Below are 18,210 nucleotides of genomic sequence, written 5' to 3'. Positions count from 1 at the left end.
GCTCTCTCCAGTCGTTATTTCGGTGCGGCTTCCAGGAGTTGGAATACGGGGATTCGCTTTGCCCGTCCGTCTGTTCGTCCGTCGCGTCGCGGTAGCCAAACCGAGGCTATTAGGCCTCGCATGAGAGTGTCCTCCTTTTGTCACGGTTGGAATTTATTCGTCTCGATTCAACGGAATCTCTCCTCGTCAAAAAAAGAGCCGACTTGTCGCGTAGTCTCAGACGAGACACCCTCCCGCTTCTCTCGTTGCCGACGATTTTAAATTTCCGATACGGTTGCCTCGTGAATTGGCTTCTACACACTCGACGTCACTCGCCGATCCCGAAGATGTACTATCGAGTGCCGCTGTTCTCAAAACAATAGATAAAATCGCGGGTGATTCGGGATAATCGCTGCGGATACAATTCGCATAGATATTACATGTCTGATGTATTGTTATTTTTAAGGACGCTTTCTATAATCAATAAAAAGTATATTTTGCAAAATTGTAACTTTTTAGGAGGTTTATTTGTAAAATTTCAATACTTTTTTCTCATTTCTAGAAATGAGGAGAGCTGTGATCAGATTAATATTCTTTACGTTCGGATTAATACTTGTTGGCACAAAACAAAATCTTACTTGAAATTTTGAATCTGTAAATTTCTTATATGTGTTTGATTACATGTGGTTTTGAGAAGAAGACGCTTATTCACAAAATGCAATTGCAATATTTTTTATTGCACAATTTATAGATTTAACTTCTGCTGAGATAAATTTATTCTTGTGAGAGTTTCGAAATGGTAGTAGTACAAATTATAACACGAGTTCATGTTTCTGAATGTGAAATCATCACGTCTCTCATGGAAGAGAGTTTGCAAAACATGCTGAGTATAAAAAGAAAAGCGTATACCGTCTCCTCGTCGGTGAACGAATATGCACTGCGTTCGCGATCCAATTAAGAAAGCGCGACTCGAGTGCATTGCTGTGCGGTGCCTTCGTTTCGCCTCTTAAGGAGCTGGCCGCAATTAATGAACGCTCCGGACGGAAATCGAATTGAGAAATTCCGGCGGCGCGCTCCAAGGGCTCCCTTTGCGGGGCTGGGGGACACTCGGGGGACACCCGGTGGTAGGCCCACGAAGAGCACGTACATACGTACAGTAGCACGAAAACATTTATCGAGCGACACCGCCCTCTTGTCCCTCCTCACCCCTGCCTCCGTCTTTATTGATCGTCGCAATTAACGGAGTGCGTCTCATTAATTGTACCGCCGGACCTTAATTAGGAATCATCAATTCGTAAAATCCGGTGCTTTTACGTGGTAGCCCGCCGTATATGATTAACGTTGGCTGGCAGGGTTGAAACTTGGGAGCTTGCGTGCCATAAATATAGATTCTTGGACAGTCGCATTCGCGTGGATTGCTGGATTTATGAAACACAAAATGAATACTCGAATATTCGAATATTCAAATTCAATTTCAGCTGAAACGTTTCTCTTATAATTAATAATAAAACGTTTCATGCGCTTGGATTTCATGCGTTTCGTTCAACTGTTTAAATTGCACTGAGAGAAAAATGTTTGGTATTTGTAATTACATATTACTATAATTATGATTATTACTGCTATAATAATAATAACAGTAACTATGCATATAGTTCTAGCAACAAATGTACATAGTTGGCAACCTAAAATTACTATAATTATAGTTATTATAATTATAAAATAGTTGAAATTATCATAAAAATTATTCAAGTGACTATAATTTTAACCATAAAAAATATGGTTGTCCCAAAATATAACTATAAAATTATAGTCCCTCGAATCATTTTTATGATAATTTCAACTATTTTATGGTTATAATAACTATAATTATGTATAGTCATTTTAGGTTGCCAACCATGTACATTTGTTGCTAGAACTATATGCATAGTTACTGTTATTATTATTATAGCAGTAATAATCATAATTATAGTAATATGTAATTATAGTTACAAATACCAAACATTTTTCTCTCAGGGTGGAAGCTTATTTATATATATTAAGCATTTATAAAAATTGGATAATATATTATCGGAAGTCTTTGGGGGAAAATATTGAGATGAAAGAAAAATTAACTCTGGGGTTTCTACATAGTTAAACCTACATAGAAGTTGCATTTGGTAGTAATAACCGTGATTGAAGCTCGAAAGGCTCTTTCTTTTCATCGCTCCACACCGGATTTACCTGTCTTCTACCTTTCGTGACTCGGGAATCATCAAGATTGCCGAGCGCGTGCGATCGTGCACGCCGCGTGAGCCCGTGCGTGTGACTCTTCGAGAAGATTCCTCTCTGCATCTTTGCACTTTTTTATTTTCTCCGCGATTTATATCGATCCGGAGTATTTATAGAGGCCTATTAATCGCTATCGCCTGTTTAATAAAGTTACGGCACGTTTGCTCGAGTCCGATTTATTTTGTTTTTAAAATAACAACGCCGCCGGCAGCCACGATGTGAAGCCTCTCTGCGAATATTGAAAATATTGTCGGGTATAAAACAAATAGTATTAATCAGTATTTTCAGCGAGAAACTGAGTAGATTAAGTACAGAGAACCTTTATGGGAAGACAAAAGATATCTTTTTGTATGTGAGTAATGTGTCTGGCTACAGACTGACTCGCGCTACTGTCTTACCTATATTTATTTAAAGAATTATCATAAATAGTTTCTTCTAATTTTCGTTTGTTTAACAAAAAATAATATACTTATAAAAATTTATTCGATACTGAAGTTTTCGGGAAAATAAAAGTAGCGTTACATCAGGTGAGAAATTAGAAGAATCTTTATATTTTTATATTATTCCTTTGTAGGCATGAATGTTTTTACTTGCTCCGTGAGCATTCTGGGTCTTTTTTGTCTAAATTTTTTAACTATTCTAGGCTTTCAAAAAAATTCAATGTGATTACGAAGAATTAATATTTCTTAACATTTGAAAATTGTTTGGTGTAATATGTATAGATAACAAATTATTATTGTTTGGTATAATAATTGATGCATATATAACTAATTTTTTTGATTAAAATATTGGTTCAAAATTTAATGTAAAAAATATAAAAATAATGGCACACACTTTTTTTTACGCGTGAGTAGACATAAAAAAATATCAAGCCCAAGCCCACTCCCTCTCGCGATCGAATGCGGCTAAAGGCAATCGAGAAAAATCGCAATGATGTAATGGGTAGTTCCATAGTAATAAGCCACAATTACGCGCGTAGAGCGCGAAAGTTTTCTTCCGATCAAATTAGCCGATCGGCTCGCGGTTATTGCTTTAGATGCGGGGTCATGAGTCAACGGCCAAGGCGATTCGACTTTTTTATTAATTATTCCAAGCCATTAGAAAAATGTTAACTCGCTTGAAGCAGCCAAGTTAATTCCGAGTTAATTTTGAGTTAATTCAAAGTAATGTGTACGCTCAATTTTCCATTTCTCATTTTTTATGCGGATATGCAGTAACACCCTAATTACGGATGGGCGCCGCATTCCGTCGCGGACGGGCAAAGCAGGAAAAGCAGCACCGAAGAAGTGTCTTAACGAGTGTATCTTTCGCGTACAGGCCGAAGTGGAGAGCATAATGAATCAATCTTAACGCTTGTAACGGCGCGCACATCGCACGCCGACTAAGGCGAAGCCGAAACAGTCTTGATGAGATAATGGGCACTTCGATTGTAATTGGCCACATTCACGCGCGTAGCATGAAATTTTTCAGCCTGCACGAGCTTGCCTGCCGACCGGCTCGCTACTGCTGATGGTCTCGATGCGGGAGGGTCATAGTTCAGAGGTCCAAAGCGGGGGTCTTCCGCACACACATCCATATAGTGAGCGGCTCACTTTCACGCACCGGGATATACTCGGGATAAGCAAATGCAATTATCGTTGTAAAAAGAAGGCATCGCTTCAGCGAAACAGATGCGAGGATCGCATTTCGTAAAATTACTCCAAACCACTAACGTTGCTCGTCAGTGAATTATACATTACTTCAAACAATGAGTTACGGAATAATTCATTGTGACTTTGCGATTTATGCGAACGAGTTGCATTTCCGCACGTTGTATTAGACAAGATTCTTATAGTAACTTTTAGATTGTTTCTGTATTTTTTTAATTCTCTTTTTTCATATTGCAATATGTCAACGCTAATCGTAAGTATTGCACATAATACCAAAACTACGCATAATTGATGCATTTCAATGATTTTGTTTATCGCACACCGGAAACGCTTGGCGTCGTTGACTTCTTTATTGATTCTAAAGAATCCTATTTTGCCATTTTTCTAAAATTGTGTTTCTTATCTTAAGAGAACGAAAGATTGTTAATAACATTAGAAAGAAAGAGAGTGGAAGAGATGAAGGAGTATCTATATATAATATTTCTGCCCGAACGCATTTTCTACGTATGCGTCGGCTTTTACACCGTTCATACACATGCCTTGCATACATGTATAACTCGCATTGTGCGGTTGCCGCGCCGGCTGACATTTGAGAGAGGAAAAAGAAGGGAATATGAAGGCGAGAGATAGAGAAAGAGGGAAAGAGAGAAACGGAGTTGTGGGTATGAGGAGGAGGAAAGAACTCGCGGTAGTAGGAGAACGTAGGAGAAGGGAAAGAGAGAAGAAAGAGAGAGTAAGAGAGAGAGAGAGAGAGAGAGAACGCGCACGGGTCGGAGCCGGGTCGGAGGGATCGAGAGGGTCAGAGGTCGCGGGTCGTACGGCACAGCCCTGACCTTCGACCTTATCTCCCTTCCAGCTTCTCTCGAGACCTCGTGCAGACCACTACCAAGAGCGTACCTAGAGCCCCGACTCTACTTCGTGACCGACTCGAGTGCGAGGCTCTCGCAACGGAGAGTCGTCGTGGTCCGAGAAAAATACAAAGGAGGAAAGAGGGACGAGGGAAACGAATTTTTGGACGCTACGAACTCTTCGCGTATTGTTGGTGTGAGAGTGCTTGTGTTTCTGTTACGTGTATCGATATGTTTTCAATGTTTTTCGCCAGTGCATTTCCTACAGACGCGCAAACGTGATATTCTACTTTTATAACGGGGCGATTAAGGGAAAAAAGGGATATTGGGTAAACGGATGGTTTTGTGTTTTCTTGAAAAAAATATTGATTTTTAAATAATTAATGAAAGTATATTTAAACGACGGCACGTAGGCAGGACAAATAGTATCTTTATTACGAAAAAATCAATTTCTCGTACAACGTCTATGTATTAATTATTAATCGACAGTGCGGTAAAAATTTTACATCGTGAATTGTCTATGTCATTAATGTCACGGGTCACGGGTCGTCGCAACAATGACGCGCATTGTCACGTAAGCGCGCTTTAATCCCGCACATTGTTAACCTACTAGGAGTTATCCTACTCACTACATTAACGAGAGTACGCTCCTTTTGACATCTTGGCAATCGCTCGTAAATCGCCATTACTACACAATAACAGCGCGGCTACATAATGCTCTCCCTCCTCCCCTCCCTCCTTTGAAAATCATTATTACACATTACGGTCGTAGCCCGACGGAGACAATGACGATAAATTATTCGGAGTGCCAGTAATAAACTCGTTTTATCGTAAACGTAACCGAGTTGAGGATTAAATTAACCGTGCGTCGGCAACGTACGCGTAATGCGCCGCAATGAAGACGGTTTGATCGATTCATCGTTATAGATAGATATCGAAATGCTAGTTTGCAAATTATATTTTAAATCGCTCGATTCGACTTCGATCAACTCCGTCAACCTTCCCGACATCATTCGAGACGCACATTAAAAAGGGGTCAAAGCTTTCGTTCGACCTGACGGAACCTGCGCGTATGATATTCATACTATCGCATCGATTATTATAAACGACAGCCCCTACTCGTTATTATGTGTCTCTCCGGGTCAGTGTCACGCGTTTAGTATCGATTTGCGTGGTCGCGTGATTAGTTTATTACTTCATAAGATGCTTCAACGGGCGTGCACGATCCCATTCGACGTTATAAACTCAACGTTTACCCTTACGAGAGTCGCGTTTCGTGGTGCAGTTTTAATTATACCCACGCCGAGCGACGTTTCTGCGTAATCGTAATAATAAAGCGGGACTGAGACGAGCAATCAAGCGCGCCTTTCCGGAGAATCATGAGCAGCCACGCGGCCGTCTGGCAAATCGCTTAATGATCCATAAACGAATTTGAGGTAACTAAGAAAAATTAACCCATAATAACATAATTCCGCAACACGCGTTTGTATCGTAAATACGTTTCGCAGAAGCTCGTGATTGATCTCGAGAGCTAAAATAACCAGTAATTTGTGACGAGGTTCCAGGTACAATCTTTTTATCGATACTCGATGGGCGTCTCTTGTCGCTAATCTCACTATAAATTCACAAAATATTATTTTCTCTGTATAGACAATTCGGCGATAAATTGACTAGAGCGATACTGCAGACAATGAGCATTCGCGATATCATTTGTGGGTCTTGTGTCTGGAATCGGATTTGTAAATACTGCCGTTAATGAAGAGGGTCTCGCTATCGCGTTGGTAGCCTCGGTTTGCATTACAATTACCGAGTGAATCGTTGCCTTGATTACGCGGCGAGGAAGGTTGCGTATACATCTCATTTGCGCGTGGGTGCATACGTGCGTAGGTATCATGGGTCACGCGCCGGCTCACGTATGACCTTACACCACGGTTCGTTAACGGGGATCGTTCTCTCCTTCTTCGTCCATCCCGTACGCCGGTGACCTGACGTGGGCGCGCGCTACGTGTCGCTAATTACGAGCAATCAGACGCGGTTGGTGCTAACGTTATGTAAATCCGGCCTCGAAAAGACAGTGAGGTAGAAAACGATTAGTAGATCATGGCAATTAAATGAAACGAATCGCACAAGTATGATTATTGTGCTTCCGTTGTCATAAGGAATTTCATTCAAAATATCTTAAAATTAATACAAATGTTAAAATTCTGTAATAAAATTGCAACGAAATTGTATAAAAAAATGCGATGGAATGGTTTGTGCATTATGTCATCATCTTGTGCTAAAGTGCAAAGAGTTAACTTAATAAACTTGGCTGTTTGATTCCGCTGGATACAACGCGACGCTTGGAATGATTTATGGTTAGCCTCGTTAGTTTTTGTCGTTGATTTTGCCGGAAATGCCATAGTAAACATAATAACTGGAAAATTGTCGCGACACGTCATTATCCGCAGGTGTACAGAGAGGTCCTTATCCAAGTACTTCATTTCCTGTTTCGCGGAACGTTTCTTAACCCTGCGTTTATCCACCTGAGAGACTGAAAGGTCTCGTTAGGTGAAACTCACATAGAAATTACACGTTACTCACAAACTCCAATTACAGACCTCTTCAATCTCTTAATACGTAGGAAAATGTAAATTAGGTTTCAATGTGCGATTCCATCACCTCTCGAATTATCATGCGGAGCGTAATTTCCTTAATTCTAGGATACTCTGGCAGATCATCGAAATTTTAAAGAATATCTTGATAACCTGTAATCACAGAAGCGAACGGTGACTTTTCGAGGGGCCTAAAATTAATAGTTTTCGGTAGCCTCACGTTGGGGAAAGGAAAAATATTGCAATCTCTACTCCGCGCGGTATGTAATTTTGAAAATTTGACAGATATTTAACATAGAAATATATTCTCTACCATATTCAATCAATTACTTGATGATTGGGATTTTGATGTTTTATTAGTTATTTTATTGTAGGAGTCTGTCGATAGTTTTGATAATTTTGGTCATTTGGGATTTAATGTCATTGTCGCGAGTGACAGTATGTTCGCACAAAAGAAAAAAACAAGTCGATATATCTTCTTAGTTCTGGTTTTATCGAGATAGCTCCTACCAACGCCGCCTCTTTAACCTCCACCACCTCCTCGAGATCCGCCCACAACGCGTGCTTGTTCATTCCCTTCGCTCCATCCCCGTGAACTCCCACGCCACGTGCTTGTTCCTTTCTCGTCTTTGATCTTTCATAAGTTACTCTCGATACGTTTCTTTCACAGCAAGATTTCGGTATCCGACCTTTTCTTCCGACCTTGTTCGACCGCAATCAATTTTAATCGAAAAAGATATAAATCTTAATTATATTCGAGGATTTCGAAGTTGTTCGAGAAACCTTGGAAATTTGTAAATAATTCTTAAAACTCTTAGTATTTATTAAAATAATCGTAAGAATATAAAATAAAAATAATAAAAATAATGTGCTATTGATTGAAATACAATAAAAGAATAAAGGAATTATAATGTGTGCAAAAACAAATATTACGAAGACCAATTTTGAAGTCACTGATGAAATCCGCACGCGATGAGTCTAACAAAAATCGTGAGATCTATACAGAATTACGGGATGCAAACGGGTGCGGGTTAACATGCGGAAAATGATCGGGCAGTCTTGCGCGAGCCGCGAGAATATTGTCTTTACGATCTGCGAGCTTAATATAATTGTTTGCGGTATAACCGTGGACACCGTTCTCCTTTCGGGCTTTTTGCCGAGTTAATGGACATCGGGATCGGGATCGGTGTCCCGTGTGCATGACACGCGCGAGCAGGTACTAAAAACTCCTTATTAACGGGAATATACGAGAGTGGCGAGAGGGCGAATGGCGAAGGGCGAATTTTACGGGAACGTCGATCATTTGTGCTCGCTCTAATTCCTTTCTTTCTCGATACCGGACCGTGCGAAGGCGCGTGAGTCATGGTATAAAAGAAAATCCCATTATATTGCAAGTGATCGTTCTCGCAACTCGATTGTTTCACGGTCGTATAGAGCTATGCGGGAGAGACGGACGCGTTTCGTTCCCTCGACATGTTTTCTTTTGCACTGGAATTCACGGATCGATTGATCTAACTGTACTTGTTTCGTAAAATGGATTTCTCGTTTAAAAACCGTATGGTATTACGCATCAGTATTTCGCCATAATTAAAATTGTAAATTGTTGATGATAGTTTAAATGATCGACTTTAAGTGATACATCGAATCGTCTAATTGGCGAAATTATATTACCTCGGTAAAATTTAAGTAAAGCATTATGTACTATGTTAGAATGTTAGTTCTTAAATAAACAAAAGAAGTATTATTATTTTACCGTCTATCAATCTTTCATCACTATTATGATTTAGAAATTTTAACATCTGATGAAGAAAACTTTGTTTATATTTAATGCTTTTTAAATTAGAAATGTATTCAACCGCATAACGAAAATCAGTTTTTTTCGCCAAGTTAAACATTTATAGAGAAAAGTCGTCGATACTGATATAGGTCTCCTAAAGTTACACCCTCTTATTTCTCAGAAACTAACTATTGCGTTTTATTAATACTATTAAAATCATAATCTGTTTAGCTAATTAAAAACAAGTACAAACTCATAAGTCGTATATTTGTGACTTGTTTCTATCCAAATCAGCTAAAAATGAATTCTGCGAATGCGAAAATAAAATTCTTACAATTTTCTTTTGAAAATTGCTTAATTCATATAATAGTAACTATATTATTGATAATATTACGTCATTTTAAATGCTTGTATTTTCCTAAATCAATTTTATTTATATCATTTTTTTAATATTAGGTTTTTTATAATACGATTTTAAATTAAAAATTGAGGTGCAGTGTAAACCGCCACACCTGTCCGTAAAACAAATCATGAGCTAACTTTATCTTTATAATGTCACTTTATAGTGTCAAATAGCTATATCGAAGCTGAAAAAAACCGTGCATATATGGAAATACTCTTGAAAAACTGTCTCGTTACATATTTGCATCTTGCAGAACAGCATAAAGTAAATATGCATATAATTTAATAAAAATGTTTTGTAACAAAGTGAAAGATTTTGGAATATCTTGTATACATTCACTTGTAAATATTTTATACAGATAATTCCTGTAAAAGAAAAAGAATAGGAATACGTAGCATTACTGCCTACTGTGTCAGTTTTGGAGTCCATTTTGTCAGACGCTTATTTTTGCTTACCTTAAGAAAAAATTAATTATTGCAAACAGTATTGTAAAAACTGCTTGTACTATCTGACGGAAGACAATTTTTGGTTTGTACTTGTATGTTTAAAGGTTTATTTTTATCTTTTGTTTAAGAAATATTGTCTAAAAACAAAGTAGTATGTCGGTATGGGTGACTTTCCTCTACATTTTCCGGCCTCGTGAACCGTTTTCCGGATATCGGCTAGACTTACGGCACGTCGTGCGAATAGTACGCCGGTTACGGCGTGCTTTATGATCCGCGGGTAAGTGCACGAGGCCGCGTTCCTTTCTAGCGGCGTGATGGCAAAACCATCGTGATAAAGGAACGCAACCGCGTTTGTAAGGTCTTAAGTTTAAGTTCGAAATCGCTGTGCCGCCAATGGTACCTGCGCGCGGCCCGGAGCGTTACGAAGCGTAGCTTGCTTGCCGCCGCGGCTGAACGGTTCCGTGTAGAGGTGCGAGGGAAATCTGCGGTGGCTTTTTCCTTTTCGTCGGCTTGGGCAGGCGAACGTGCCAGGCCGCACCTAGCCTAGAGATAGTTTCATCGCGGCATAAAACAGTAATCTATGGCCTCTCGTATATATGCTCTCGCCGCGTAAGAACGAGCGGAATCTCGACTGCGCGCGATCGCAGTCGAGTCGGCCTTTCCAGGCCGGCGCGATTATGCGTTCGTCCTGTGTACGCCGCGATGACGAGAAACGCGGACGATGAGAAAAAAAGAAAAAAGAAAACAAAAACGGCGGAAGAAACACGAAAATGACCTGTGTCAGTAATAATCGCGGTGAAATTACATTAATCAGATATGTTGCCTTTATCGCGAAATAGATAATCATTTCGATTATATAAAGTACATGGATTTGTAGATAATATTATTAAAAAAGATATTTTATAAGTTCTAATTTATTAATAAAGAATTTGTTGTGACGTGACGCATATTATCTACAATACATTGTATATATACATATATATATATTATATATACTATATATGAAATTCACTGTTAGCGCTAAAAAAATGTATCTTACTTGCACTATAAATTTTCAGTACTGTTAGTGAAATTTGAAATACAGCTATTATGTTATTATATTTATATAATAATGTAATATATATTATAGGTATCTAGAGAAGATATGAATCATTTCACACAAATTTTTCCAAGCTTAAAGAATTTCATGTGTTCATTTAAGTGACTTACTGTTTGAGTTTATTTCTATAAACGTCTTGGGATATTTCGACGTGTGTATTGATTTTATACTTCGCATAGAAGTGAATCGATATCAGTGTACAGTGATACTACATATATTCTTGATGAGCATGTTCAGCCTTGACTGGGATTTCGGTTTCCTCCCAAATCGATATAAAGGTAAGAGATTTTCGATAACGTAATCTTAATTGTTTACTTTTCTCTTTTCACTTAAAAATATATACGGTAAGAAAAATCAGATATTTGGATTTCTCCCTTCTTGCTAATTTGACGCAGCAGCGCGCAGCATTGTGCGGAAGCAACGTGTTTTGACAGGCGTAACATCCAATTAAACGGTTACTTGAGGAGCGCACGTTTATCTTTGATTATATTTATTTAATTATCTCGTTACGGCAGCGCGAACTGCGCTTACATGAAACGCGGGTGCAACAAGCACTCATTTCTGCTAACACAATTGTGAAAAGAAATATCGTAATAAGATAATTCAAAGGTTTCAATGTTTATTTTATAGTAAATTAGATTATATATAATAAATGATTTCATATACTCATATAATTCACGCTAAAGCCACACTAATACATAATAAATGGAACTACACTATAAAATTTTATATTTTCATTTGCTGGTATTAATAGAATATCATGTAGTTAATAAATATGATTGATTTTCGTTTTACTAGCGTTTATAAATAACATTGACGTTAGTCAATGATTTATTCACCAACCACTATAATAATCCCTCTGATTCATACAGCTCCGCTCAACCGTCTTTACTTATGTTCAACGTCGAATTCTTTACCCTATGGGCATATAAGCGGGACAATTACACGGAATGCCGTGTTCTACGTCTCTCCTTCGTCCTTTTCTTCTCTTCGCCTTCCTTCTTTGCAGCTATCTCCGATGCGCGTGGGGCTCTCCCGCGGGTCTCTCCTTTCTCTGATTTATCGACGTATTTCTAATCAAGAGACCGCGCGCGATCGGTGGAAGCTGTATTAGTTAACCTTGTCAGATAGGGAGGAAGGTACCTCCTGGCTGGTCGTTCATGCTAAGTAGCCGCTTCGTGGGTGGTGCTCCAGACTGCTATCTAGCGCTTGCAGTGCGCGTGGTATTCGATCAATCGATCGATCGATGTGCCTTTTCATATTCCTTTTTAAATTTTAAAGGGAGTTATTGATTATAGTTATCGTAAATGCGGCAAAGTGAAAAAAATGTTAAATTTTTTTGTTACACACTGTTAGAAATTTCTCAATGAATTTTAATTAACATGTAAAGGAAGCATGTGGTTATGCACGAAATTAAATGTAATGAATGATGTAAATAAAAACTAAATTACAGTAGTCTTAAATGTGATGAACGTGTGTATTGAAATTAATAAACACATTATTATAAAAATTAATTTATACGTTAATGAAAAAAGTACGAGATCTGTAACTGAAAAGTAATTTACGTTAATGACATGTAAACGTATTAAACGTTAAGCGTTAATAGTATTAGGCTTAATTAAAATATTAATATTCGTAAATGTAAAAGTACATTAAATTTCATTAATATGTACATTAATAGTTATTTCAATTACGATTAATCAAATGTCATTTATATCCGTAATTGAACAGTATATTAAATTTCATTACACTTATTTTTTCAGTTACTGTAAACTTAAATCTCATTAACATGTGCATTAATAGTCCTTTCAGTTACAGAGAAATTAAACTTTATTCACCAATGTACATTAAAAGTTAATGAAATTTAAGAACATTTCTAACAGTGCAAGTGAGAAAATGGAAAATTGCAAAAGTTACAAAGTTTTAATGTAAAATAGATTCTTCTGTTACAACGCTCTCCTTTTCTGTTTTTAGGATCCGAGAAGAACGGCTATTCTGACGGCGGAGGCTCTTTCTCGTATCATTTCGGTGAGTACTTTTTCCGCATGCAGCAAATATCGTTATGCAGTAGTCCGCATATAATTCTCAATTTATTTGTCGTTGTGCTATTTCTTCCACGATAATTCGTTGCGATAACGTAGCCATACATTTGATGTAAGCAAAGTAATGTAATAACCGTCGTTTCTCGAATGTCGGAAGTGAAAATCATCGTCCCACTGATTCGAGCGATTATGCGGAGGCCGACCAAGTTAACTCTACGCGTATCGGACGTATCTATCGGGCGAGGTCGGTGCTACGTGCGTAGCGAAGTGATTAGGGCTTAACGATTATTCGCGGTCCTGCGGTGAAGTTAACCGGTCGTAGAAGTAATAACGCCGGACAATCTGGTCCGGCAATCAATGAGTACGTGTTTATGTAAATTAAACGAGTCGAGACACGAACCACGCGAGCGACTTTTGCTATACAGTTGCACCCTGGGCGCCGCATCAGAGTTAAATGATTCTTTTATTGGCGAGAAAGGAAGCTAGGAGAAAGAGAGATTACAGAATCGCACGCGATCATTTTCAGTCGTGAAGAGACGCGACAGATCATTTCATGTTATCTTAAATTATATTTTTTTCATTAGTTGCGTAAGCGTGTTTCTTTTTATTTTGACCTTGTACAATAGATTTACGCGTGATAGCTTTGACTTTATGAAACGTTTAGTTTTTTGAAGGAAATAAGGAATGAAAAATTTGTAATACGAGCTGTGACGAATGGGCAATTAGGTCCTGTAAACGTTGACTACTTGTAACGTACTGATCGCCGATGCAACTGAAAAACGTACTTTTAATGCTAGCGAGTGGCTGACAATCCGGTAGTTATAACTCTTCTTGATCGACGATTACTTGTAGTAAATTGCTAAGGTGAAGCGGCTCCCTCTCTCGCAAGAAGATATCGTGTTTGCGCTACACAACAGGCAAATGTAAAGTAGAATAATTGTAGTCATTATTTTGTTAAACAAGGTTTTGCCAACGCCATTCTCGTGTCGATAAATGCGACGCTATAAAATTTTTAGTACGCACGAGCGCGACCGTTATTGGTACGTTTGCACACGGGTTTAAGACACTACCGGTCGTTAACGACAGAAAATTGCAGCACCTGTGGCATTTGTTTGTCGTATCTGCTGCCGAGTTTATATTCGTTTAGCCAGAGCGCGTTGTAGGAGCACCCGTAGTAATAATAGGTATCGTCAACTTTACATGAAAATTGCGGGTACTTTTCTCGTTATTCTTCAAATTCACGTCGGTGCTTGCTGAAATCTCAAGACGGCAGATTGAAAGGAACATTACAATTATATGACACAAAGCATCGCTATAAAAGTTAATTTTAGATAACGCAAACGTTTTTGCACTTTGAATGATATTCCTAGTTGCTTAACATTTTATACCTGAATAACAAAATTATATCAATAATTGGAAAGTTATATTTAATTTTTTTAAATATTGCAACACAGTAATCTCTATTTTTCGATAATCATTCATTATGTCGAAATTATACGTCGAGTATAATATAATGTAGACAATACATGAAATTCAAGCACACGTTCGACTTTGAATTTTACTGCGATCACTTGAATTTCGTGCCTTCCTCTTTTAGCGTCGAGACCTCCTAATGGTCCAATTTAATTGGTTCCACTTCTTTTTCGTTCCGCGAAAGACTGAAATCCAGTTTACGAAGTCGACGTGGTCGCGTTCCGTCATTCGGCGCGAGGTCATATAACGCAGTTCGTTGTAACAGAATGGAACAGTCGTTCGTCGAATGGGAGCCGTGGAGGCCGATCAATTATGCCGGTCGATTCCAGGCCATGAAATGTCAAGGCTCCATCTCGATGGAATTCTAACTCAGTCTCATCTTCGACGACGGCGCGTCGCTGGAGCGTCGCTGCCGATGACGGCAGTGGAGATCGTTACCGCCGTCGCGATGATCGATCTCTTCTCGAAGAGCCACGAGGGAACCTGCCGGATGATTAGCGAGTCGCCTCGAGTATACTCCGGTGTTACTTCCAGTAATATTCACTGGAACGTTCTCATTTCTCTTAGATTGTTGACAAATCGGTAACATGCGAGTGTTCGCTCGACCGTCACTTCCGGTTGTATTTAATAACATTACAAATATCAGACTTTTTCTACAATGCAAGGAATATGTATATTTTAACTTTCCATATACATATACTTGTTACGTAAGTAAAATATAAAATCATATGATTTATGCGATGATTGATTAATGCTATAGTTAACGCTCCTTTCAGTTAACGTGTTTCTTTTGTAAACTCCTTCCTCCGCACACACGACTACTCGGTCGTTAGCACGAAGAGTTAATCCTACGCGCGAGCGATCCTCCAAACTAAGTTCATGCAATCAGGCGCGCGATCTCTGTTTCTCTTTCTCGTATATTAGGCGTGGCGTCGCCTCCGCGAGGCTTTAAACAAAGTCTGTGACGGGCAAGGCCCGTCTTTACGGTAGCTATTCGCCATTCACTCCGAGTACGGTACGTTGCGCATCCCCACGCCGCGCCGCATCCGCGACAAAGATGCTTGACCACGTACGGCGCGGCGGGGGACGCGTGTAAGTACGCGCACGTACGCACACGCGTGCGCGCCCAAGTATAATAAACATAATCGCGGTAGCGCGCGATGAGGAGGCCTTGGCCGTCTCCCTTCGGTCGTGCCCGGCACGCCCACCGCTACCATCGCCGTACAAAGAGAAAATACCGCGCCTTGGCAATCAACGGTTTTACACCTGAGCATCTCCACGTAGGTCGGCCGGCCGGCCGCGGCCGCGGCAGCGAGTAGGAGCGAGAATGAGAACGACGATGGTGTGAGAGAAAGCAGGCAAGCGGGAACGAGAGGTGCAGGAGAGAAAGAGAGACGCGGATGCCCCTTCCGTGGAGCGCCTCACCTCGATAGGCAAGACTTGGCGAGCACGATGTACCGACCTACCCTGAAGGATTATCGAAGCCTGCATCTTTCGATACGCTCCCGTTCCTTCCTCTGCGGGCTCCCGTTGCGCGTCCCGGATCGATCCCGGCCGACGCGAGGCCTGCAGAATCCTGATCCTCGATTTGGATTCCGGTCTAACGGTCGTGCCGGGTCGCGGGGTTGGCAGATATCCCGGGGAATGCTGCTACGCCTGCTGTTTTTCGTGATGTCAGATAGATGAACGACACTAACAAGGATCTTATTCTGTGTGTATACGTTGCATTTAACTCGGAGTAATTTATCGGTATATCGATTGGAATGAAATATGAGATATCTTTTTTGAAATAATTTAACTTTTTGCTCAAGTCAGTGTCTTGTTTTACGCGCGTCAATGAGGCTTTATGTTTATGCGAATTTCATGCAGATATTTTTACGCGGTGCGGAATTTATATTTCTTCTGCCCGTTTAGAGGAGGTCAATCATCTAACTTTTTCCCTACGGTGGAAACGTGAACATTTTTTTTAAATAATAAGGAATCGAAAATCTGCAAAATATTTAAAAAAGGCTAAAAGAAAGAGAGAGAAAATTACTAATTGTAAGTTTTTAGGTAAAAGATGTCGAGGCATTCTTCGAGATAGACGATTATCGCTCAAGTGAAAATTTAGTCCCCCTTTTGTGATCACATTGCACGAACTGACGAGTTCGCGATCAAATTTCAACGGCATTCCAAAGGACGATTCTGACGTCAAATAATTTTCAGTACGTGAGGTGTTAGCTTTGTGATTGCTTATTTATACAGTAGGAAATAATTTCATTAAACCGCGAATGTATATCAAATAAAGTAATTTTCTTCAGTCCTCGAGTAGAGGTATGTGTAACTAAATATCGCGGTACAATCTCAGTTTATGGACAATAAATCACTGCGTAATGATAATTGCGCCGTGATATCTATTAATAGATCAAATGATTATATAATCAGGCATTTCCGGCACACAATACACATTCTCCTCTGCAATTAACTAATCTCATTACGTTCCTCGCGATCAATGTTTCCTTATTTTTGTTTTGCTTTACTTCTATACGCTAAATAAAGTTGCAAAAACGGCTTTCCTTTTACGAACGATCGACGCAAATATAGTTTATATTTTTTTATAAATTTATTAAGAAGCACCATTTTTCTTAAAATTAATCTTCCGTAAAGATCTCGACAGAATTCGAAGACAAATTATTAATTGTCAACATTTTTCGCATGGATAGTTATCTAATTCTAAGATTAGAATGTTGGATCTGACAATAATCTGTATACAAACTTGTAAACTCCAGCATGACATTAAAAAATTTATCTTTTTTTCTCAATAAAAGCATACAGTTACAGTTCATGTTTTAGAGCCTATAGATCACCGCATAACGATAATTACCGCACTACATCCTTTAATCGATCAGCTGCGGTATAGCCGGTCGCTTCCGGTACGCAGCCAGCGTATGTATACTTATTGCTATGCGTACCTCCTGTAACTAACAATTTTATCTGCATTAAAATTTTATGGATTTTATATATAATATTACTTTTCAAAAACCGAATAAATTATGATCCGCATTTTCGCAACTTTGTTTAGCGTAAAAATCAGTTTAAAGAAAAATGAACAAATTTAAAGGCAATTTGGCAGAGGAAAGTGAGATATTACCGAATTTATCAACATCGCTCATTTGCTTACGCCACTGTCATCGCCCTCCGTGGAAACGGATGCTGGCGAAAGCGAGGGCCCTTTAGAAAGTTACCCCGGTTGCCGCAGTTATTTGATCAGAGAGCCGTACCAACGAGTCGTTAGCCGGTACGTGCCCCCATTGCATTTCCCTCCCTCCTACTCGTTTCGATGCGTGTCTTCATGCACGCATTCTCGTGTATGTGCACGCGCGTGCATCGCGTGTACGGGCCAGAGAAAGAAAAAAGGGGGAGGAGAGAGAGAGAGAGAGAGAGAGAGAGGTAGGAGCACAGATCACCGTCCGGACACCGGGTGCATAAGTCTATACTTATGGGCTAGGTGGTAGATATGGAGCGGTCGATAATGATCCAATATACTGGTACATCCTCGCGAAGTAATTACAATGATGAGCGAACCGCTACCATCGGGCGCCCGAGCGAGCTCCTTCGGAGGCTAGGCGTTGGATCAAGACCCGTCCTCCACC

The 18,210-nt window shown here is 39.5% G+C and overlaps 1 long non-coding RNA gene across 1 annotated transcript in view; it reads left to right on the top strand.

The window, feature by feature from the left end:
• Positions 1 to 13,096, top strand: part of LOC108765690 (uncharacterized) — a 120,464-nt gene extending 107,368 nt beyond the window's left edge. Inside the window, exon 3 of the long non-coding RNA XR_001940328.1 lies at positions 13,038 to 13,096. This is a non-coding gene — a long non-coding RNA (uncharacterized LOC108765690). The remainder of the gene's footprint in view (positions 1 to 13,037) is intronic.
• Positions 13,097 to 18,210: the final 5,114 nt, after the last annotated feature.

This window comes from Trachymyrmex cornetzi, unplaced genomic scaffold (assembly GCF_001594075.2).
Source record: "Trachymyrmex cornetzi isolate Tcor2-1 unplaced genomic scaffold, Tcor1.1 scaffold509, whole genome shotgun sequence".
In the NCBI taxonomy this organism is placed as follows: domain Eukaryota; kingdom Metazoa; phylum Arthropoda; class Insecta; order Hymenoptera; family Formicidae; genus Trachymyrmex; species Trachymyrmex cornetzi.
Note: the sequence above shows the minus strand (reverse complement) of the source record. Positions and strands in the feature narration are given on the sequence as shown.